General features: G+C 46.3%; 1 protein-coding gene across 1 annotated transcript in view; it reads left to right on the top strand.

The window, feature by feature from the left end:
• The first annotated feature begins 18,607 nt into the window (after positions 1 to 18,607).
• The window catches only part of LOC141073037 (uncharacterized), a 65,918-nt gene continuing 59,391 nt past the window's right edge, over positions 18,608 to 25,134 (top strand). Inside the window, exon 1 of the mRNA XM_073560348.1 lies at positions 18,608 to 18,728. The gene's annotated coding sequence lies outside the window, so the exon portion shown is untranslated. The remainder of the gene's footprint in view (positions 18,729 to 25,134) is intronic.

Here is a 25,134-nt window from a genome sequence, read left to right on the forward strand (position 1 = left end):
ATATAAGACATATTTTCAGTTGTTTCACACTTTTTTGTTAATTATATAATTCCACATGTGTTAATTCATAGTTTTGATGCCTTCAGAGTGAATCTACAATTTTCATAGTCATGAAAATAAAGAAAACTCTTTGAATGAGAAGGTGTGCCCAAACTTTTGGTCTGTACTGTATACCTTGTCAAGCCCTGTTGAATTTATGGGGAGTGGGAGGGTCATGTATGCGTGTGATGAACTGAATTTTTTTCTATTCTTAATTTGTCAAAATAGTGTTATTGTCCTTGCCTGAGTGGTGATCTCTCTAGCACACTAAAATTGACATTATTGGGTTTAGTTCTAGACAATGAGTATATGATTCTGTTCATAAATATTTGTCACTTGAATGGAGGATTTTGGGGCGGGTCTTCTTCCGCCTAGTTTGGGCTTCCTTCCTCCTTGAGTGGTGAATAGGTAGTAGTGTACCAATGTCAGCACCAATGTAATTCAGCATGGGGAGCATTTGCTCCACCATAACTACATATACTTTTCTCTTGCTACTTTTTCTCTTTTCCCTCTTCCCCACTTTTCCCGACAACAATATGACCTAGTAGTGATCGCTGGTGCGTCGCTACAAGGTCACTGGTGAGATATCAAACAGTCAGATCTCACCAGTGACACAGCAATGATCTGGAATGATACAACAGTCGTTGGGACCCTGTCTCTCAGACCTGTAGTATTGAGGTCGTTGATCATTGTCCCTGTCAAACACAGCGATGCGTGCTGGCCAGCGATCAAAAAATGGCCCGGGACATTCGAGCATGATCAGCAACATCGCAGCAGGGGCCCGATCGCTGCTATGTGTCACACGTAGCGAGATCGCTGCTGCGTCACAAAATCGGCGACGCAACAGCGATCTCGCTATGTGAGACGGGGGCTTTAGACTCAATAATTGATACAGAGGGCAGATTTATCTTTTTATTAATCTCATGGGTATCCCACAGATTTGTAATAGCTAATGTGTACTTTCCTAACCAAGGACAGCAGAAATTTGGTGCAGAATGTAGGAGACGTCTTGGTGAGTTCGCTGGCTCCTCTCCTGTGATCCTCGGGAGAGACTTCAACATGCCCATGAATCCGACAGTGGATGTCTCTTCCGGTAAGTCCTCTTACCCACCAGCTTCCATTAAACACATAAGAAAGCAGATATTTAGCCTGAAGCTGGTGGAAGTGTGAAGGGTCCTCCTTCCTGATTCCAAAGATTTTAGGTTTTTTTTCACATATTCATAATATTTATAGCAGAATTGACTATTTCTTCATATCACATAATCTATTAGATTGGCCAGTGGAGGCGGCCATGGGGTCAATATTATGGTCAGACCATGCACCTATATACTTTGTAATCGGACTAAAAAGTTCAGAGAAATCATGCTTCTCCTGGCGCCTAAATGAGAATCTTTTGCAGGACCCATCTGCAAGTCTGAATTAGAGTAAACAGTAGTTAATTATAAGGCAGATCATGAGGCGGATCCCACATCTCCTTCTATCAAATGGGAAACTTTGAAGAGTGTTTTGAGAGGTGTACTCATTTCTCATGGGGCGTGCCTTAAAAAAGCTGGAGCAGCAGAGATAGTCGAATTTTCAAATCAATCCAAAAACTAGAATAGCAGCACTAACGTGACCTAGACACCAATACTCTTGCTCAACTATCTACACTGAAACAAAAGTTGATAGCTTTAGTAGATCAGAAGTCAAGATACTTTAAAGAACGTGTCAGGAATTGCTTTTACCAATTTGAAAATAAAAGCTGTCAGGAACACAGCACTGAACTTGCTCACTGAGCCAGTGCGCGTGTCCTGAGTAAAGCGAACTGTGCTCAAAGATACCTGTGGAGCGGGCAGCAGCCGAGTAGATGCGTACTTCAGAGCCGCAGGACCTGAAGCACCTGACTGCTAGGGGCGTGGCCTAAACTCTAGAGAGCTAGGAGATGCAAGAGCACTCCTAGCAGGGTAACTGCGAGATAAAGTTACCAAGCGGCATAGACAGGGAGAATAGTCAGGACGTAGCCAATGAGTCACACAAAGAGATAGCTGCAAGGGACAAGAGGGGCGAGCAGAGAGTAGTCAGGCCACAGGCAATGAGTCATACACAGAGATAATAACGCAGTACAGAATCAACAGGCAAACTCACAACGGGAAACAGAACCGGGTCAGAACCATATAAACAAGCTATAGCAATAAACAGGCACACAGGGGTCAGCACACTTGGCCAAAGGCAAAAGTATAACTGGCAGGGATTGAAGCTTCCCAGGGGTTTAAGAAGCTCTCCCAGACCCAGAAAGAGGCCACAATAATTAACCCCAGGTGTGCAGGTCAAAACCTGCACCCAGCTCCAGACATTAACCCCAGGTGTGCAGCTCAAAAACCTGCACTGGGATCATGACTGTACACCCCTCTCAACGGGGGGCCTCTGGACCCCCAGGCTTCCCCGGGTACTTGGCATGGAAAGCCCGAACCAGGCGATCTGCATGTACTGAGCGAGCAGGGACCCATGAGCGCTCCTCTGGTCTATATCCCTTCCAGTAGACCAGGTACTGCAAAGAGCAGCGCACCCGCCGAGAGTCCACAATATGTCCGACCTCATACTTCAATTGACCCTCCACCAGCACTGGAGGAACAACAGACTCAGAGTCCTCTTTGACAGACCCTGCGGGTTTCAACAGAGATTTATGAAACACATTGGATATTTTTAAGGAGGCAGGGAGACGCAACCTATATGCCACTGGGTTGACTATCTCCATAATCTCGTACGGACCAATGAACTTTGGTCCCAACTTAGTTGATGGTACCTTTAAGTTGATGTTACGTGTGGAAAGCCAAACCTTCTCTCCCACCTGAAACATGTCTCCCGAGGCTCTCTTTTTGTCAGCAAAATATTTGTATCTCCCATGGGCCCGAGAGATATTACGCCGGACTTCAGCCCAGAGGTTTTTTAACCGTTGAACGGACCCCTTTGCCCCTGGACAACCGGAATCCACCCGTGAAAATTCCCCAAAATGCGGATTAAACCCATAGTTAATCAGGAATGGGGACATGTTGGTGGACTGACTCACCCGGTTGTTAAAAGTGAATTCAGACAATGGTAACGCATCACACCAATCCTCCTGTCTGGCGGAGGTCAGACACCTGAAAATTTGTTCCTGGGATTGATTGGTGCATTCCGTCTGACCATTACTCTCCGGGTGATATGCCGACGAGAAAGAGAGTGAGATGCCCAATTTCATACAGAACGCCCTCCAAAATTTGGCCACAAACTGCACACCTCTGTTAGACACAACATTCAGGGGTACCCCATGCAATCGGACCACATGCTGCACAAACAACCTTGACAATGTTTCTGCTGAGGGTAATGCTGCCAAGGGAATGAAATGGGCCTGTTTAGAAAACCTATCCACCACCACCCAGATCATGGTATTGCCCCTGGAAGGTGGAAGGCTGGTAATAAAATCCATGGAAAGGTGAGTCCATGGCCTATCAGGAATCGGTAAAGGTATGAGTTCCCCAGCCGGTCTGTTATGCGAGCTTTTGGAACGGGCACACATGCCACAAGCAGAAACAAATTCCTTGACATCGGACCTTAATGAAGGCCACCAAAAACCCCTGGCTACTGCCTCTCTAGTGGCCGTGATACCTGGATGAGCACTCAGCCTAGACTTATGAAACTCCTGCAGAAGTCTAGGCCGCAAAGAATCTGGAACAAACAGTTTATCCCCTGGCCTGGTTGCCGGAGCTAGGGCCTGAGCCCTTAGAATTTCTTGTTCCAACTCAGTTGAGACACCCGCCACTACCACCCCTGGGGGAAGAATGGAGGACGGCGGCTCAGGGGGAGACACTGGATCAAAACTTCTGGACAGGGCATCCGCTTTAACATTTTTGGACCCCGGTCAAAAAGTAATGGAGAACTGAAATCGTGAAAAAAAAACTGACCAACGGGCTTGTCTAGGAGTAAGCCTCTTAGCAGATGCATGGTATGCCAAATTTTTGTGATCCGTGACAACCGTGATAGGGTGAGCCGCCCCTTCCAAAAAGTGCCTCAATTCCTCAAACGCCAGCTTGACCGCAAGAAGTTCCCTATTGCCTACATCATAGTTTTTCTCAGCTGAAGAGAACTTCTTGGAGAAGGCACAGGGTTTGAGATTGGTAAGGGTGGCCGGACCCTGGGACAGCACAGCCCCCACCCCCACTTCAGAAGCATCCACCTCCACAATGAATGGTTTGGACGGGTCAGGTTGTACCAACACTGGGGCAGACATGAAATATTTCTTAATCACTGAGAAAGATTCCTTAGCGAGTACAGACCAATTTTTTACATCAGCGCCCTTCTGGGTAAGATCCGTGAGTGGTTTAACCACTTGTGAGAAACCTTTAATGAATCTTCGATAATAGTTCGCAAATCCTAAGAAGCGCTGGAGCCCCTTGAGATCTCGAGGCTGAACCCAGTCAGCGATCGCCAGCACCTTCTTAGGATCCATACGAAACCCCTCACAGGACATAATCAACCCCAAGAAAGACAGTTCCTGTACAAAAAACGAACATTTTTCCAATTTAGCGAACAATTGGTTCTCCCTGATTCTCTGGAGAACTGTCTTTAGATGTTGCAAGTGAGATTGGCTGTCCGGGGAATACACCAAAATGTCATCCAAATAAATAATAACAAAACGGCCTATCAGGTCAGAAAACACAACATTGATGAAATTCTGGAAAATAACGGGTGCATTAGTTAACCCAAACAGCATTACCAGGTTCTCAAAGAGTCCTTCTGATGTGAGGAATGCAGTTTTCCACTCGTCCCCTTCCCGAACCCTTATCAGATTGTAGGCCCCCCGCATATCTAACTTGGAGAACCATTGGGCCCCAGCTAACTGGTTAAATAAGTCTGGGATGAGGGGAAGCGGGTAAGTGTTCCTAACCGTTATCTTGTTCAGTTCCCGAAAGTCGAGGCACGGCCGCAAACCACCATCTTTTTTCTTCACAAAGAAGAATCCTGCTGCCACAGGTGACACAGAAGGCCTGATATGCCCTTTGTGGAGACTCTCAGCTATGTTGAAGAGTCTGAGATTTGATCCTTATCTCTCAACGGGAGATCTTTAGATATACCGGATGGTAGCCAGATTGATAGCGTGTTGTCCGGGCAAGGTGACAGATCAACACAGAGACAGGTTATGTATCTGCAAGATGCCACGCTACGCCTGTCCAATTTTAATTAGGTCAAGCTTATATACTCATTTGAGTAGGCGGTTACATTACATCATCATATTCCATTGGACAATTGATTATTCAACAGTAAGCATAAATGGTTTCAACCAATCATATTCAGAAACCAATCAGATTGTATTCGGCTGTTAATTATTAGATACATACGGGAATTTCCAGAAAAAGGTGAAAACAGGTGTTGGTTATACAATACCCTAACATTACCCTCATTAACCTGTCTTACTAAGGGTTCATAGCCCCTTTATCTATAGTGAGTCATCTATTTCAAAGACTATGTACTCATTAGTAGAGTTGAGCGAAACGGGTCGAAAAAATTGAAAAGTCGTCGACTTTCGCCAAAGTCGGGTTTCACGAAACGAAACCCGACCTTAGCGTGAGGTCGACCACGAGGTCGGCGACTTTAGCGTAAAAGTCGCGTTTCAAAAGATGCTTGAGAGCCCTTTTTGCAGCCAATCAGGAAGAACGGACACTGTGGGCAACGTGAAGGCATAGGCAGCGGTCACCACCATCTTGGAGAAGGGCATGCAAGTGATTGGCTTGCTTTGTGGGGCGTCACATGGGGTATAAAAAGGCAGGGACGCCGACCGCCATGTTACTCATGCTGATCTCAGAATAGGGAGAGCTGCTGCTGATTCTGTAGGGAGAGTGTTAGGCAGGGAAGAAGATACCAAAAACTGATTCTGCTTCTAGCGATTTTGCCTGTACAACACACCAGTTACTGTGCAGTGCAAGGGGAGGCTATATTTTGGTGCATCAGCTCTGTTGGTTATTAGGCTGCCTTTTAAGGCTACCTGGTAGCTGCATTGCTGTGTGCCCGCTGCTGAGCAAACTGCTTTTTTCAAAGCAATCCAGATTTTATTGTTTTATCCTTGTGAGTTACTGAGCATTCATTTGTCGCACACCGTACAGTGGTGTACGCTCCTCTCTCAGTACCGTGTAACGGCTGTTATCACGGCCACAGTGAAGCTATCTGTGTGTGACTCTGTAAGGATAAGCCAAGGAGTTGTTCCGTTCTTACAGACCTCCACCTTATAGTTTTGTCTGGTTTTCAAACAGTTTAGTATATTTGCTGTTTGATTACATTCAAAACTATAGAGAGACAGCGTGTGTCAGTCCGTATACTAAAACACCTAGCTTAACAATTTTACATACACTGGACAGCAGTGTACGTGCACGCTCCTCTCTCAGTACCGTGTAACGGCTGTTATCATGGCCACAGTGAAGCTATCTGTGTGTGACTCTGAAAGGATAAGTCGAGGAGTTGTTCCGTTCTTACAGACCTACACTGTAGGGAGATTCCAGTTCTGCCCAATTCTATATACACCTTGTAGTTTGTCATACACTAGGCAATTTCTGCCGGTCACATTGCGGTGTTAAATAAACAGGGCCTGACTGAATCCCACAGTGTCCTGAAGTGTAGAGACATTCCAATTCTCCACAGTCCTCTATACACCTTTCTAACAGCATAGATAATCTGCCTGCAATTATTGCGGTGTTAAATAAACAGGGCCTGACAGAATCCCACAGTGTCCTGAAGTGTATAGACATTCCAATTCTACACAGCCCTCTATACACCCTTCTAACAGCATAGAGAATCTGCCTGTCATATTGCGGTGTTAAATAAACAGGACCTGACTGAATCCCACAGTGTCCTGAAGTGTAGAGACATTCCAATTCTCCACAGTCCTCTATACACCTTTCTAACAGCATAGAGAATCTGCCTGTCATATTGCGGTGTTAAATAAACAGGACCTGACTGAATCCCACAGTGTCCTGAAGTGTAGAGACATTCCAATTCTCCACAGTCCTCTATACACCTTTCTAACAGCATAGAGAATCTGCCTGTCATATTGCTGTGTTAAATAAACAGGGCCTGACTGAATCCCACAGTGTCCTGAAGTGTAGAGACATTCCAATTCTCCTCAGTACTATATACACCTTGTACCTTGTTTTACAGTACCAGAGAGTTGGTGTAAATTTGGGTAAATTTTTCCAAAAAATGAGGAAGTGTGGTGGAAGAGTCCGTGGAAGTGGGAGGGGGTTGGCAGCTGGTAATGATGGTGTTGGTGGTGGATCTGCTGGTAGTGGCAAAAGCAAAATAGCACCTAATACTGGAGGTGTTGAGGCTGCGTCATCGTCTGGCTCCACAAGGCCTCGAAGGCTCCCTTTTCTGGGAGTAGGTAAACCGCTTCTAAAGCCGGAGCTTCAAGAACAAGTTTTGGCTTACATTGCTGACTCAGCCTCCAGCTCTATCGCCTCCTCTTCTGAAGTTTTAAAAAATAAAAGCACTGAGTCGTAATTGGAGGCTCATGGTCATGAACCACACCTTTACTTGTGTCCTTCACCCTTACCAAAATTGAAGGATGCGGCAGGCCACACTACAGATTACTCCATGGAGCTGTTTTCACATACCATGCCTGGGTTATCAAGTCAAATCGTGAATTACCCAGGCCAAGATGAATCTGACATGGAGTGCACTGATGCACAGCCACTGCTAGATTTATCTGCTGGTACATTCACTCAGAGCACTACATTGTCCTTGCAGTGTACTGAGCCAGAATCTGACCCTAATGAAACTCAGTTGCCCCCTCCCGCATACTATACCACCATACACGGTGACACAGAGGAAGGTGCACATGACATTGAAGAGGAGGTGATGGATGACCCAGTTATTGACCCAGATTGGCATCCATTGGGGATAGAGAGTGCCGCTGCCAATAGCTCAGAAGAGGAGGAGGAGCATCCGCAGCGGGCATCGACATCGCAACAGTTGTTATCTGGCAGGCCCGGCGCAGTCCGAAAATGGGTTACAAAAACCCAAAAAATTGCAGGACAGCTTGGCCAGACGGTCAAAAAAGAACAGCGTGCAAGGCCTCAGACTGTCTTCCCTAGTAGGAAGAGTGCAGTGTGGCACTTTTTTGAACAAAATCCTAATGATCAGGCAAAGGTAATCTGTAAGAAGTGCGCAAAGACCTTTAGCCGAGGGAAAAATCTCAGAAATTTGAATACCAGTTGCATGCTAAGACATTTAACCACCATGCACTTGCAAGCATGGATGGACTACCAAAACTAACGTACCACATGTGCTACTGCTCCCAAAGAAGGTAGTCAGCAATGCAACATTGTTTCCCCCACTGTAAGTCCACCGGTTAGCACACCACCAGCAGCAAATGTTGAGTTGTCGTCGCAAGGGCAAATCATTCAGGGAATCACACTGTTATTGCAACGAAAGACTGAATCTAGGCCATCAGAAAGAACACCAACTCCATCACCATCATCAACCCTCTCTCAGTCCGCCATGTCCACCGCTACTTCCACCATATCCAGCTCTCAAGTCCAGCTCACCCTACCAGAGACTATGAGTAGGACAAAAAAGTACTCATCCTCTCATCCGCGTACACTGGCTTTGAACACCCACATTGCCAAACTAATCTCGTTAGAGATGATGCCCTATCGGTTGGTTGAAAGCGCAGCTTTCCGTGAACTAATGGCCTACGCATTTCCACGCTATGAACTACCCAGTCGCCACTTCTTTTCTCACAAAGCCATCCCAGCCCTCCACCTTCATGTGAAAGACCGCATTGTCCATGCACTCAAGCTGTCAGTGAGTGGAAAGATGCACCTCACAACTGATGCATGGTCCAGTAGGCATGGCCAGGGCCGTTACGTGTCCATCACTGCGCACTGGGTTAATGTGGTGGATGCAGGGTCTACAGGGGACAGCGGTGGTGGCACAGTGCTGCCTAGCCCACGGTATAGGAAACAGTTGGCTGTAGGCATTCGACCCTCCTCCTCCAGAAGCGAAAGCTGGTCCACAGAGCGCAGTCGCACGAGCACTGCATCCGCAGTTGACAGTGTTGCAATCGAGGTGTCCCCCTATCGATCAGCTAGTGGAAAGCATCAGCAGGCTGTGTTGCAGATGATGTGTTTGGGCGACAGACACACCGCAGAGGTACTGGCCGACTACTTTCAGCGACAAACTGAGTCATGGCTGAGCAGTCTACATCTTGAGGCAGGCAAGGTAGTTAGTGATAACGGCCGGAATTTTGTGGCAGCCATAGCCCTTTCAAAACTCAGACACATACCTTGCTTCGCTCACACCTTGAACCTGGTGGTGCAGTGCTTCCTCACTAATTATCCGGATTTAACAGGCCTGCTCCTTAAGGTTCGAAGACTGTGCTCGCACATCATCCGCCGGTCGCCGGTACACTCCTCATATGCAGAAGCTGCAGCAATTGCACCACCTTCCCAAGCACCGCCTAATTATCGACGTTGCAACAAGGTGGAACTCCACCCTGCACATGGTTGAGCGGCTGTGCGAACAAAGGCAGGCCGTAATGCATTTGTGGGAGGATACACAGGCAGGCACTTTGAGGGCAGACATGGAGTTGACAGGTGTGCAGTGGTCAAAGCTGAAAGACCTCTGTAAAGTCCTTCAGTGTTTTGAGGAATGCACACTGCTGGTAAGCGCAGACGATGCCATCATAAGCATGAGCATCCCACTTATGCGTCTGATCATGCAAACTTTGATGCACATCAAGGAGCAGGCGTCTGCAGCCCAGGTTGATGAGGAGAAAGAGGAGGAGGGAAGCCTTGATGACAGTCAGCCATTGTCTGGTCAGGGTACTGTCGTGGACAAGGTGGAGGAAGAAGAGGAGGAGGATGATGATGAGGATGATTATTTAGGGGAGGAGGATGCTTCTCGTGGGGCAAGAGAAAATGTTGGCTTTGCAAGGTCTGGTACAGGGTTTGTGCGTGACTGGAGGGATGTGGATTTGCCAGAAAGTGGTCCTCCACCCAGCACTCGCAGTGCATCATTGACACCGGGAACATTGGCCCACATGTCAGATTATGCCTTGCAAATCCTAAAAAGGGACCCCCGCATTGCCAAAATGATGAACGATGATGACTACTGGTTGGCCAGCATCCTGGATCCAAGCTATAAAGGCAAATTCCAAAACATCATGCCACAGGAGAACCTTGACCTAATATTGGCTAACAAACAAGCTACTCTGGTAAACCGGTTGGTTGATGCATTCCCAGCACACAGCAGCGGTGATGGTTCTCACACGAGCCGTAGGGGCCGGGGGCAACTTGGAAGCGGTGTTGGTGGTGGACACATCAGAAGTGGCGTTGGAGTCAGGGGTTTCATGACCATGTTGTGGACTGATTTTTCAAGTCCCGCTCACACGACTGGTAATACTGCATCGACTGAAACTGACAGGAGACAGCACTTGTCAAGTATGGTTACAAACTACTTTTCCTCCCATATTGATGTTCTCCCTCACAGGTCATTCCCATTTGACTATTGGGCAGCTAAACTGGACACCTGGCCTGAATTGGCACAATATGCCTTACAGGAGCTCGCATGCCCAGCTGCAAGTGTGTTATCGGAAAGAGTCTTCAGTGCTGCTGGATCAATACTGACAGAATAAAGGACAGTCTGTCGACCCAAAATGTTGATGAAATAACCTTCATTAAAATGAACCATGCATGGGTTTCCAAGGATTTTGTCCCACCTTACCCTGATGACACATAGGTTGCCAGAAAAATTGTTTTCTTTGGTCCGCCTGTTCCTGGGACTTGACCAATTTCGCCTTTAGCAGCAGGTGAATGTCCCACATCAACATATGGCATTTTGTAAACCTCCCTAACTGGGCAGCCTCCTCCCCCCAATGGCCGGGGTCACCACCAAGCGCACACAACCGTGCGAGTGCCATTGCTCTGGACAGGTGGGTGGGCCGAATCGTGGGCGCGGGCACTGGCACAGGGTCCCTCATAGTGCAATCAAGTGTCTCTGACGGTGGTGGTGCACACCCGCCGTCAGACACACCGCCGTACTATGAGGGACCCAGTGCCAGTGCCGACGCCCACGAGACGGCCCCCCTTGCTTGGGCAGGGCCCCAGCATTTGCAATGTTTACCTCTCCCTGCTCCTCCGCTGTGTAGTCTGGGCTGTCAAATCCATCACTGGGACTGGCACTTCAAATTTGGTGAACTGATAGAAGATGATGGTTAAGACGTAGCTATGCCCTGTCCCGCTGGCCGAGATCCAGCTTCAGATGATCAATGGCTTCCATTTCTTATGGACGTCGACTCACAATGAGATGCAGTGGTGGTTTCTCATCAGCTTTAACAGTTTTCCTACCCACAGACGTGTGACATTCCACCGCACATTTTTAATTGTGCCCTCCCTCTCATGCCAATCCAATTGAATCGCCTACGGCCTGTGGCTTCTGTGTTTTGCACTCCAAAGTTACGTGACAGATCATGATAGGCAGTGAGCACCATGTTTACATCTCTCCCTGTGATCAAAATTATATGGATATGAGTAACGGCGATGGGATCAACGGTACTGCGATACAGCAACACTTTCTTCACAAAGAAAGGTTTTTGCTGTGTCCACACACTAATTAATTGAGGGTCAGCATCGCCTCTGAGAATTGTGACGGAAGTTGTTTCTGTGAATAGTAATTCGTAGATTTCTGCAATCACTAGACTTTAGATAAATAATTGTATGCATCTAATTTCCTATTGCAGAGAGTCTGGGCTGTCTTAATGAGACAGAAATATAAATGAAGATTTAAAAATACCACCAAAAGTGTTTCATGGTGTACGCTTCAAATACATTTCCTTTTTTCTAGTTTTTAGATTGTTGTGTAATCCATGCAGAGAACACGGAGATTTTAAATGTGTAAACTATGCTCTATATACCTGCTATCCAGTGATAATGTACCCTATCTCAACTTTGTACAATCTGGTCTAATCCATACTGGGCCTGAGACCGTCTGAGCCTGCCTCCTGATCGATACACATAGGTTTTTAATGTGTAAAGTATGCAACATATATACGTGTTATCCGGTGAAAGTGTACCCTTTATCAACTTTCTCGAATCTTGTAGAATCCATACTGGGCCTGAGAATGGCTGCAGAGCTGTTAAGCAAGCTACAGCACCTGTGGTTTGGACACGTAATGTTTTGCATTTTTTCTGGAATGGCGGTTAGGCCGAAATCAGGAATTGCTGTTGACCTGCACTTACTGGGAAATCATCGTTCACGGCAAATTATTGGAATCCCAGATCCCCATCACTAACGGTGTTCAGCGGGTTATCTGCATCTGTAAGCGACAAAAGCTGGTCCTTTCAGTGTAGCGCACATGTAGCCCCGGACATGGAAGGCCATGATAGCCCTGTTATTGCTCGATTGCGCATGCCAGAGCCTCGCGTATCCCTCTAGTAAGCTTTACGTGTAACGCAGGGGCATGCCGGAGTCTCGTTCGTTAACGGAATAAAGCTGACAAATTGCTAGCACAACTACAAATGGACATACCACACCACACACACACAATCGACAAAGCTTTCAATGTGTGCATCTTTTTTTGAGGTGGCATGGTTGTGGTTTCCCGGGTGGAGTCCAATTAAGCCGCAGGCTCCACTCCTGGTGGTGCCCTTTTGGACATTCCTTTAAGGTTCAGCTTTGCAATCATACTGCCCCCGGAAAGCAAACACTTTGGCTTCATGGACACTGTTTGGAGGTTCATGGGAATAACGCCGCCCGATCGCCAGTTGCCATAATTTATTGGTGGGAAGTACAACGGTATATGATCGTGTTCGTTTTCAGATTTTGTTTTTTTGGGTTTTACATTTTTAGTCCAGACTTTCTTGACTTCATAAGGGCATGACAAGCCTAGATCTGTGTCTCCTCCACCTCTTTTGTAAATGTAGTTGCCCTTTTCCATATGTTATTTTTGGCTTCTGAGCATTTTGTCAGCTTTGAGACACCTTTTAAGGTGTTTTGTAATTGTTTTCTATGTGTTAGTATGTGTTTGTCTGCCATTGTTTTCAGTGTGGTTCGACGAACATTCGACGAACTTGCCTCCTGTGCGACGAACCAAAACACTAGCGGGGTTTCTCAACACACTCATGATATATAGACATACATTGTTAATGTTCAAACTATGCTATATATACCTGCTATCTAATGATACTGTACACTTTGTCTACTTTTTATATTCTTGTCTAATCCATACTGAGCCTGGGAGTGTCTCTGTGTGACTGATGGAATATATATGGAGATTGACAATTATCCTTTGACTGAATAGAGCTGTACATTTCTGATACAGTACCATATATTTGATGTTATTTTGTGTCTATTTTGTGCTAAATTTGGAAGTTTGGTGGAAGAGGCCACGGACGTGGGCGTGGGGGGGCCAGCTGGTGCTGATGGTGGTGGTGCATCTGCTGGTAGTGGCAAAAGCACAATAGCAGCTAAGGCAGGAGGTGTTGAGCCTGCATCATGGTATGTCTACGGACTGCCTGGAAGGCTACCTTTTCTGGGAGTAGGTTAACCGTTTTTAAAGCCGGAGCATGAGGAACTGGTTTTGGCTTACATTGCCGAAACAGACTCCAGAAAATATGCCCTCCTCTTCTGAAGTTTCAAAACATGCAAGCACTGAGTCGTCAAGTGCTTGCTCCTGGTCAGGAAGAACCCTTTTCCTTGTCTCCTGCACCCCCACCCAAAGTGAATGATGCAGCAGGCCACACTTCACATTAGTCCATGTAGCTCTTTCTATCATACCATGCCTGGGTTATCAAGTCAAATCGTGAATTCCCCACTCCAAGATGAATCTGACATGGAGTGTGGGTGGCCAGGCAGGGCAGTGGGGTTAATCGGTACCGGGACGGTGTCTCCCTGGGATGTGTCACAGTGTCGAGTGGGCCCCCCCTGCTTGCTCTGGATCACAGCACTTGCAAAGTTGAAATACTTACCTCTCCCTGCTCCACCGCCATGATGTCTTCCGCGTTTCCTGACAGTGATATTCTGATCAGAGAGCGCAATGACATCACGTCTGTACGCCCAGACTAGTACAGGGATTGCCTAGCGAGGAGACTTATTTGAGGAGACTTATTTAATTGTTTTCAATGTTGGGACAGCAATTTTTGGGGAGCACTATACTCTGGTGAATGATATATGGGGCCCACCATACACTGGAGCATTCCGAAGGTGGACATCAGACACTGGAGCAGCATTTACAGGGCCCATTATACACTAGAACATTAGAAATGGGGCCCATTATATATAGAGCGTTATTTGGGCCCATAAGACAGTGCAGCTTCATCCATGGGGACCAACATATACTGTAGCATTATGTGGAGCTCATCATATACTGTTTCAAACATTATATGGGACCAATGATTCTGTATGGTGAAATATATGGGCCTCATTACTCTGTATAGCGCACTATGCGATGGCCATAATACTGTATGGAGTAAGATACTGGCCGTTTTTGGAGCTATTGGAGAATTTAAAATGGATATCAGTCATGAGATGTAAGAAGTGAAGTATTTTTCATTGTACTATACTGCTATTTCTCTGCCGTATCGGAGCATCATGAGTTGTGGTATGTGTTAAAGGGGCGCTCTTTGGCCTAGAGCACATGAAAACCTGGAGCCAGCCCTACCCCCCCACAAATTTAGCCAAATAACCCCCATTTTTCAGTGTGTAACTAGTATTATGAAGTAAATTAAGGTTGAAAAGCTTCAGTAATAAGATTTGATGTTTTTGGCATTCAAAAGGGCACTGTAGGTGTGTTTCCTGGCCTCCATTCCCTGCCGACTTTGCTTCCCCATTGACTTGCATTGCGCTTCGTGTTTCAGTCGGCCTTCGACTTTTCACAAAAATCGGCCGATTTCGTTCGACCCGACTTTTGCGAAAGTCGGGTTTCATGAAACCCGACTCGACCCAAAAAAAGGCAAAGTCGCTCAACTCTACTCATTAGGCCTACGTGGAACTCGTGATATATCCTTCAGTTACATGAATCATAAGTGTTATAGAGGTGAGAGGTGAGAATAACAGGATTAGGTGAGAGTTGATTTCTTCTCTATCAGCTAATATCATAGAAGTATGGAGTGTGAGACACTAATAGTGAATGAAGGGACCCCATAGAATCATGGTTTCCCTATCAGTCCCCCCTTTTGAGAACAGATATGATTCTCTCACCCTCCTTCATCCAGGTACTTCAAAGGCCTAAGCGCCAGTGTTGGGCTTATTATTTTCTTCACCAAATTCCCTGGAGTGGGTTGAGAGATCATATGTCATTCTCAACCTTGTCAGTTCTTGGGGGAGTATTCACATATTTTATTGTGTTAGTAGAAGGTGTCGGGCCTACCTTGATCTATTATTCCCCTTAGCGCATCTCTAGTATAATTTATAAACCTCTGTTGATTATAGTAAATGAAATTCATCCAGAACACATGTTTCTTAAAATCAGATCTAAAAGGAGCTGCAGTTTTTAAAATGTCATTTTGATTTCTCTGCATATGTGCCTCTTGGAGCAAGGCTGTTATCAGCAACAGGAACAAGATCATCATTCTTCCGTTCCAGGGCCTTGCAGTGGCTGGCATGAATCCAAGTGGGTTTTCCTTCAAGCTTCACTGATGTAGAGGTAGTGAGGAGAACTTGGAACGGGCCGTCGAACCTTGGCTCCAGTGGTTTCCGTGTATGTCTCTTGACCACCACCCAGTCTCCTGGTTGGAGAGAATGGGTTCCTTCTTGATTCTCTGGGTCTGGAATAGAATCAAAGACTTGTTTATGCACAAGCGAGAGCCTCTTTTGAAGGCTCTGGACATAGCTAGTGAGATTGTCACACTGTAGCTGCAGTGTCTGTGGGAAGTATAGGCCTAACCTTGGCGCTGACCCAAACAAAACTTCAAAGGGGGAGAGTTTTGTCTTTCTATTAGGTGTGTACCTAATGGAGAACAAAGCTAGGGGTAAACATTCTGTCCAAGGTTTCCCCAATTCCTCACTTGCTTTTTGAATCTTTAACTTAAGTGTCCCATTCAGCCGCTCAACCTTACCACTTGCTTGGGGTCTGTAGGGTGTGTGGAATGCTTGTGTGACCCCCAACATTTGCATAACATGCTGCATTACCTCTCCAGTGAAGTGGGTACCTCTATCGGACTCTATGGTTTCAGGTAGTCCGAACCTACAGAAAACTTCTGACATCAGCTTCTTTGCAGTAGCCCTTGCAGTGGCTTTCGGCATCGGGAATGCTTCTGGCCACCCTGAGAAGAGGTCAACACACATGAGCACATATCCATGCGTTTCTACTGGGGGTAACTGTATGAAGTCAATCTGCAGTCGTTGAAACAGGTAGAGGGGCTTAGGTATGTGTTTCTGTGGTACTTTCACTACACCTCCTGGGTTGTGTTGTGCGCATGTCAGACATGCCTGTGTGAACCTAGTAGCTACTGTTGTAAAACCTGGAGCGATCCATTGCTTATCCACCAAACACATAGCATTTTTAGAAAGGTGCGTCGGTCCATGGGCTGCTTGAGCCATGACGGGGTACAAGGATCTTGGCAGACACACCCGCTGTCCCACCATCCACAAACCTTCATGGTCACGTGCTCCAGCTTTCGACCAGACCTGTTTCTCTTCCCCGGTTGTCTGCCGAGTCAGAGCCTGCAAGATACTCAAGTCGAAGTGGTCACACTCAGTGCTTACCATAACCAGTGGAGGTGCCTCAGGGGTCTCATTGTGTCTGGGTCTTCTGGCTGCTTCCTTGGCAGTTCGATCCGCTTTGTCGTTTCCTCTTGCTTCGGTGGTATTAAGCTTTGTATGTGCCTTTACCTTAACTATGGCAACCTCTTTGGGCAGCAGCAACGCTTCCATCAGTTGTTTGATGAGGTGTCCATGTTTAACAGGAGTGCCTGTTGATGTAAGAAAGTCTCTTGCCCTCCATATAGGACCATAGTCATGGCCACCCCGAAACCATACCTTGAGTCTGTGTAAATGTTGCAGCGTCTACCGTCAGCCCCTTTAAGCGCTTCAATGAGTGCCGTCAACTCCGCCTCTTGCGCAGACATATGAGGAGGGAGTGGTTCTGCTTTTACTACCTCATGCTGTTACCACTGCATATCCAGTGTAGAACCGTCCGTCTTCACCGATGCTTCGAGATCCATCTATGAAAAGCTCAACATCTGGATTAGCGAGGGGTACATCAGAAACATGTGAAAAACCTGCTGTCTCTTGGGCCATAAGGGCCATACAATCATGTTCATGATATACATCAAAAAGCTCCTCTTCAGTCAAATTCTGCAAAAGCAGTGGTTTGCCTTGTCCTTCTCCCCCACTTTTTGAATCCTCCACATTAATGAGAATGAGAGTGGCTGGATTCAAAGTTGTACATCGTTTCAGAGAGACATTGGGAGGCATGAGAAGTGCACACTGCAGTCTCAGATGTCTGGCTACAGAAATGTGCTTGGGTTGAACTTTGTTAAGAATGCTGTGTAAGTCATGTAGAGTGTAGATGGTTACAGAGTAGTCCAGTATGATCTCTGATGCTTTGTCAAGAAGGAGTGTGACAGCTGTTACTGCTTGGACACAAGATGGTGCTCCTCTCGCTATAGGGTCCAGGCGGGCTGAGTAGTATGCCACAGGCCTGTTCTGCTGACCATGTTTTTGGGCTAGGACCCCTGCAGCATGTCCTTGCATTTCTGTGCAGTACAGGAAGAAAAGTTTGGCATAGTCTGGGGTGCCCAGAGCTGGGGCAGAGACGATTGCTAGTTTGAGTGAGTAGAAACCGTCTAGTGCTTCCTGATCAAGTTTGAAAGGTTGAGAGGGCAGACAATCATAGAGTGGCTGCATGAGAATGGATGCAGAGCGAATCCAAGGCCTACAATATGATGCCAGCCCCAGGAAGGTACGTAGATGTTGAACCCCTGTAGGTGGTTTTAACACTTCAATCGCCTTTTTCCTGCTCTCTGTCAAGTGGCGTGCACCCTGTGATATGCAATGTCCGAGAAACACACAACTTTTGGCTGACAAAACTGTAACTTTTCTCTGGATGCTTTACACCCTTTGGCAGCAAGACGTAGAAGCAATGAGATTGTAGCTTCGCAGCATACATCTCTGTTTAGGGCATAAAGGAGTACGTTATCAACATACTGAAGTAGGCAGCTGTTGAAGGTATCTGTGACAAAATCATGTGCGGATTTGGAACTACTGGTGTCAGTAATTCTGTGACAGCATTTATGGCTCTAAGATCATGAACCATCCTGTAAGTAACTGGCTCCTCTTTCCTGCCTTTCTTTTTCACTGGGAACAAGGGGGTGTTCGCTATAGATTTTGTGAATTTGATTGCCCCAGAAGCAATTAGTTCTGTAATGTTTTTGCCTATAGCCTCCTCTTGAGCTGTGCTCAATGGATACTGTTTTAATTGCGGTGGTCTCTCTCCTGATTTCAGGTTAATCATTACAGGAGAGACTGGCATGTGCCCGATGTCAGTTTTAGACTTTGACCATAGCGAGTCTGGGATCTGCGCTAATTCCCTATTCTCTTCTGAAAGGGCGGGGGAGTCAGAGAAATACATGCAGGCTAGAACGCTGCACAGGGCGTGTTCAGAGACTCAGCCTTCAATTTCACAGTCCCGTCAAATTCATACAAGATGTGTGCCTGAATCGCTTGCAGTACATCAGAACCAAGTAAGTTTACAGGTGTTTTGTCACTAACTAGCAGCTTAGTTAGGCATGTGTGGTCAGCCAGTTGAAGGGGCAATGGTTTCGTCATTTTACATTCCTGTATCAGTCCCTCAAACCCTTGAGTGTAAATGGTTTCGTTGGATATGTCAGATGGTTTTACATGTTCCTGGCGAATAACAGTTTTGGCTGCCCCCGTATCCACCAGGAATGGGATTTTCTTACCATCTGGGAGAGATACTGAGATTACCCCTTGTGGACCTGTTTTTAAACATGATGGTGTCCTGAGGGGGTAGATGGCTACGGGGTTGCCTATTTCCTATTGTGGGTCTTGGGTCGGGACGTCCGTCCTGGCCTGATTCTCTTTCCTGGCTGATCTGCACTGTCGGCTAATGTGGCCCATCTTACCGCAATTATAACATTCAATCTGTCTGCGGTAATTTCTGGCTGTGGTAGTTTTCTGACCTGTCTGGGTGTCATTAGATGCATACTGTATCTGTGCTGGCTTCATTCTCTGGTCTAACTCAACACCTTTTGCCACACGCACTAAGTCTTCTATGAGGCATGTCCTCCAGTCAGGCTTAGCTGCCTGCACCCTCTGTCTGAGCTGTGACCTAAGCCCCGCCATAAAAGCTCCATGGAAAAGTTTCCTTCCTGCTTCTCCCATGCTGTCATAGCCCAGATCTGCATATCTCAACTTCAAGTTCCCCCAGAACTGGTCTACTGTCTCCTTAGGACCCTGTAGCACATCCAAAAGGGAGATAGTGGATTCCCCCACCTTCCCTCGACACCATGCATGCAGACCTTTCAGGAAATGCATCCCTGACTCTATAGTCCTTACGTACTGTGTCCCCAGTCTATGTTCTGCACTGTATGAGCTTCCAGCTCTATTTATATCCTCTAATACTAACTCCATTCGTGCATCCCCAATTTTCCACCTCAGGAGGGACTCTAAGTCCATCCATGTGCAGGTGTAGGTGTTGTTTAATCCTACCATCCATCTATAAAAGGCCATTGGCAAGTCAAATGGGTCTGGGGCGTCTTTGATTAACGTCATTTGGTCCTTTGGACTCCATGGTCTGTAATGAGATACAGTAGTTGTCTGTATAGTCGGTCGTGCGGGGGTAGATGTTGCAGCTGCTGCGATACCAGTCGTGTCCATGGTTTGATAGTCCTCTTCTTCCATTGTAAGCAACATACTGTCTTCCGGTTTTACCACCATGTTGTTGTATCCAGGGACCTGATACTGAGTCTGACCCTGCAGGACTGGGTATATCCCTTTGCCCTTATTGGATCTTGGTCTCCCGCAAGCAGAACATTGTTCACGCCAGTCGGGGTTTTGCTGTCCACACACAAGTCCATCCCTCTGGTCCTGCCATAGGATGGGCCTGATAAGGTGGAGGCGTTTTCATTTTCCTTGCATACCTCACTCCTTTCGGGGTTTCTTCCTTAATCCAACAACCTTCTCTCTTAATTTCCTTTGCTACCTATGCCCAAGCCTTTGCTTGTTTTATTAAGTCATTATCGGCAATCCATCCCCTGCTAGTTGCTAGAGCTGTCTCCCAGAGAGAGTAATCCAGTGGATCACCCTCCATTCCTAAACCTTTTAACAACTTCCTTGCATCTTTTACAGCAAACTTTCCTTTTCTTTTCTCAACTATCTCACATGCCTTGCAACCCTCCTGATGCTCTGAACTTTCTGCATTTCCCATTTTTGCCTGATCTCTCTGTCTGCCTCTTTCTCTGGTTGTTACTCACTATTCTCTTAATACGTGCTGCTATTTTGTGCCCACTTCCCAACTTCTCTATCACTTTGCTTGCAATTCCTTGACCTATGCCGACTTCACTTCGCTAATTCGATACATAGGCTTGCGTGCCGTTGTTATAAGGGGTTTCTGCTCAGTGTCTGAACTTGCGTGTCCTAAACTGTGTCGGGATCCCTCAGATTACCTCTTTCACCTGAAGGACCGATGTTCTTGGGTGTGAGACACCATATGTCTCTAATTGATTGCTCCGTCGAGAAGAATAACACAGACATACGCTGTATAGTACAACTCGGGAAGCCTGCTGAGACGCCTCTGGCTTATCAGTTAGGTTTCCATTCTTTATAGCAAAGAAGTTAAACATTTACAGACATGCGTAGTATAAAACAATTTCACAACTGGTTTCAACAAGACAGAGGAAGCCACATAGGCTGAAAAACAGGAATTCATCTGTTATCTGGTTTTAGTTCTCAAGGGAACAGGTAAGATGAGTCTAAACAAGAAAATACAACATAGACAGAACTCAATTTAACTCCTTCAGTTCCTATCAACTGCCTCCCCACTTTCCCAGTTGATAGGTATCAGACCCGTAGGAACCTGATAAAGAAGTTTACTTATTTAGTGGTTTGGCCAACGTGACCCCACCCGGTCACCTGCCACTAAATCTTTATGTGCTCAGTATGAGATGGCACTTCTCTGTAGTTAATCCTAGTATATTCAGCAATTCTATATATCAACCAGAAAGCAAATCCAACTAACCATAGGCAGACTAATATAACCCAAATTTTCTCATAATCTTCTAGTCCCATATGAGGCAAGGCAGAAATTGGACAGTCCTATATCATGGAGGGTGCGATCATGCATAACCCACACAGTTGCAGCTTCCCCAAGATATTAGCTAAGTTGTTGCAAAACCATAGGCCACCAGAAATCACGGACAGGACAAGCCCGACTACGTGTAATCCAGTCTTTCTGCGTAGCTCCGCAACAATAGCAAAATATATTGGTTTCAGCTTATCTCATTCATTCAGGTGTGACTATGTGTTTGACTTCCTAGTGTTCCTCCACTCTATTTCTGGTACCAAGTGACCAGCATACCTAACGGACTCCCTTATACATTCAGGATTTTATGTCACAATCCTTATTACATGCATACAGTTATTCAATTCATTCAGGGAGTCTCATTCTCCATATATACATACACATTCACACCTCCAATCCAGTATACCGTTAATGTATCACAAGGATATTCTATGGTTCTTTGCTAAACAACCGGTCATATAAGAAGACGGCTATACTTGTTCCCGGGGCCCGGCTGCAGAGTATGCGGCAAGAGGAGACACAGAGAATTGTAAGAAACAATGGCTCTTACCTTCACCGGTGATTTTGGTCTGTGTGTCCTCTTGGCCTCAGTCTGCGGTTGCCGGATCTCGGATGCCAGGTGTCTTCTGGTTGAGACCAGCCCGCCCAATGGAACGCCAGATGAAGAGTCTGAGATTTGATCCTTATCTCTCAATGGGAGATCTTTAGATATACCGGATGGTAGCCAGATTGATAGCATGTTGCCAGGGCAAGGTGACAGATCAACACAGAGACAGGTTATGTATCTGCAAGATGCCACGCTACGCCTGGCCAGTTTTAATTAGGTCAAGCTTATATACTCATTTGAGTAGGCGGTTGCATTACATCATCATATTCCATTGGACAATTGATTATTCAACAGTAAGCATAAATGGTTTCAACCAATCATATTCAGAAACCAATCAGATTGTATTCGGCTGTTAATTATTAGATACATTCGGGAATTTCCAGAAAAAGGTGAAAACAGGTGTTGGTTATACAATACCCTAACATTACCCTCATTAACCTGTCTTACTAAGGGTTCATAGCCCCTTCATCTATTTCTAAGACTGTGTACTCATTAGGCCTACGTGGAACTTGTGATATATTCTTCAGTTAAGGTACTGTCACACTTAGAGATGCACCAGCGATATGACGCGGTCAGGATCGCTGGTGCATCGCTAAGTGGTCGCAAGTGAGCTGCCACACAGGCAGATCTCACCAGCGACATCGCAGGGGTCGGGGGTCGCTACTTACCTGTCAGACGAGGCGATCCTGACATCCACCCGCCCGCGTCAATGCATCGCTCGTCTCCACAGCAGGAAGCCCAGCAGGAAGCTGACGACGAGAAACGGTCCAGGACGTTCTCGCGCGATCAGCGATAACCAGCGGGGGGAGCGGTCGGAGGTAAGTATCAGACATAGCGATATCGCTATTAATATCGCTATAACATCATAAAAACCAGTGACGCTATAGCGATATTGCTAGCGATATCGCTTAGTGTGACAGGCCCTTAACATGAATCATAAGTGTTACAGAGGTGAGAGGCGAGAATAACAGGATTAGGTGAGAGTTGATTTCTTCTCTGTCAGCTAATATCATAGAAGTATGGAGTGTGAGACCCTAAGAGTGAATGAAGGGACCCCATAGAATCATGGTTTCCCTATCAGTGTACTCCTTCATGGCTTGGCACTCAGGCCCAGACAAATTGAACAATCGAGCCTTAGGTAACTTGGCTCCGGGTACTAAATCAATGGCACAATCGTAGGGTCTATGTGGTGGCAGCGCCTCAGCCTCACTTTCGGAAAAAACATCTTCGAAATCCTTCAGGTACTCCGGAATACCTTCCAGACTGACAGACGACACAGACACGGATTTAACAGCATTAACAAGATGTCCCAGGTTACCAGGGCTGTGGAGTCGGAGTCGTGGAGTCGGAGTTGGAGTCGGTATAAAATGGACCGACTCCGACTCCTAAAATATATAATAAATTGGGTACCGTAGTTCAATGCAGAATGTGCTGAATATTTTTTCATAGGAATTTGGGAAAGTTATGAAATGTCCTATAAATGACTGTTCTATTCCTGATCTAAGGCTACATTCACACACAGCGTTTTTCCTGTGTTTTTTGAGGTTATGTTTTTCAGTTGCAAAAGTAGATCAGCTTTTTAGAAAACCGCATCACCTGAAAGGTTTTTGAGCTCATAGATGTTTTCAATAGCAAAAGCAGATTAGAAATCTGCTCTATCTATCCATTTATCCATATCTGTCTATCCATATCATATCTGTACCAAAAAGAATGAAAGCCGGAGAGCACACAGACTAACACTCCTTTTTTTTAGCACCAGTCAGGTACACCTCATAGCTGCCCAAAAGGACGCCCAGGACAGGCATAGCTCGTCTTCAGTAACACATCAACATCAATTGATAGTTGGAATAAATAGACTGCATTCACCACATCTTAAGGTGCAGGCTTTATTTTCAAGTGTAGGGTTGTGAAGTATGAGGTTCTGCAGCAGCTCAGGTGTGCAGTATGAAATTCTGCGGAACAGTATCAGGTTCTGCCCCCCCAGGTTTGATCCTGGCTACGCCCATAGTGTGAATGTAGCCTGAGGATCTAGGCTTTATCTTAGCCGAGATAAGTCATAGTATGTGTGTGTGTGTGTGTGTATATATATATATATATATACACTCACTGGCCACTTTATTAGGTACACCTGTCCAACTGTGTGTTAAGACTTAATTTCTAATCTGCCAATCACATGGCGGCAACTCAGTGCATTTAGGCATGTAGACATGGTCAAGACAATCTCCTGCAGTTCAAACCGAGCATCAGTATGGGGAAGAAAGGTGATTTGAGTGCCTTTGAACGTGGCATGATTGTTGGTGCCAGAAGGGCTGGTCTGAGTATTTCAGAAACTGCTGATCTACTGGGATTTTCACGCACAACCATCTCTAGGGTTTACAGAGAATGGTCCGAAAAAGAAAAAAAATCCAGTGAGCAGCAGTTCTGTGGCCGGAAATGCCTTGTTGATGCCAGAGGTCAGAGGAGAATGGGCAGACTGGTTCGAGCTGATAGAAAGGCAACAGTGACTCAAATTGCCACCCGTTACAACCAAGGTAGGCAGAAGAGCATCTCTGAACGCACAGTGCGTCGAACTTTGAGGCAGATGGGCTACAGCAGCAGAAGACCACACCGGGTACCACTCCTCTCAGCTAAGAACAGGAAACTGAGGCTACAATTTGCACAAGCTCATCGAAATTGGACAGTAGAAGATTGGAAAAACGTTGCCTGGTCTGATGAGTCTCGATTTCTGCTGCGACATTCAAATGGTAGGGTCAGAATTTGGCGTAAACAACATGAAAGCATGGATCCATCCTGCCTTGTATCAACGGTTCAGGCTGGTGGTGGTGGTGTCATGGTGTGGGGAATTTTTTCTTGGCACTCTTTGGGCCCCTTGGTACCAATTGAGCATCGTTGCAACGCCACAGCCTACCTGAGTATTGTTGCTGACCATGTCCATCCCTTTATGACCACAATGTACCCAACATCTGATGGCTACTTTCAGCAGGATAATGCGCCATGTCATAAAGCTCGAATCATCTCAGATTGGTTTCTTGAACATGACAATGAGTTTACTGTACTCAAATGGCCTCCTCAGTCACCAGATCTCAATCCAATAGAGCATCTTTGGGATGTGGTGGAACGGGAGATTCGCATCAGGGATGTGCAGCCGACAAATCTGCGCCAACTGTGTGATGCCATCATGTCAATATGGTCCAACATCTCTGAGGAATGCTTCCAGCAC

The sequence above is a fragment of the Dendrobates tinctorius genome, unplaced genomic scaffold, assembly GCF_039654945.1.
Source record: "Dendrobates tinctorius isolate UK_male_01 unplaced genomic scaffold, ASM3965494v1 ptg000295l, whole genome shotgun sequence".
In the NCBI taxonomy this organism is placed as follows: Eukaryota; Metazoa; Chordata; class Amphibia; order Anura; family Dendrobatidae; genus Dendrobates; species Dendrobates tinctorius.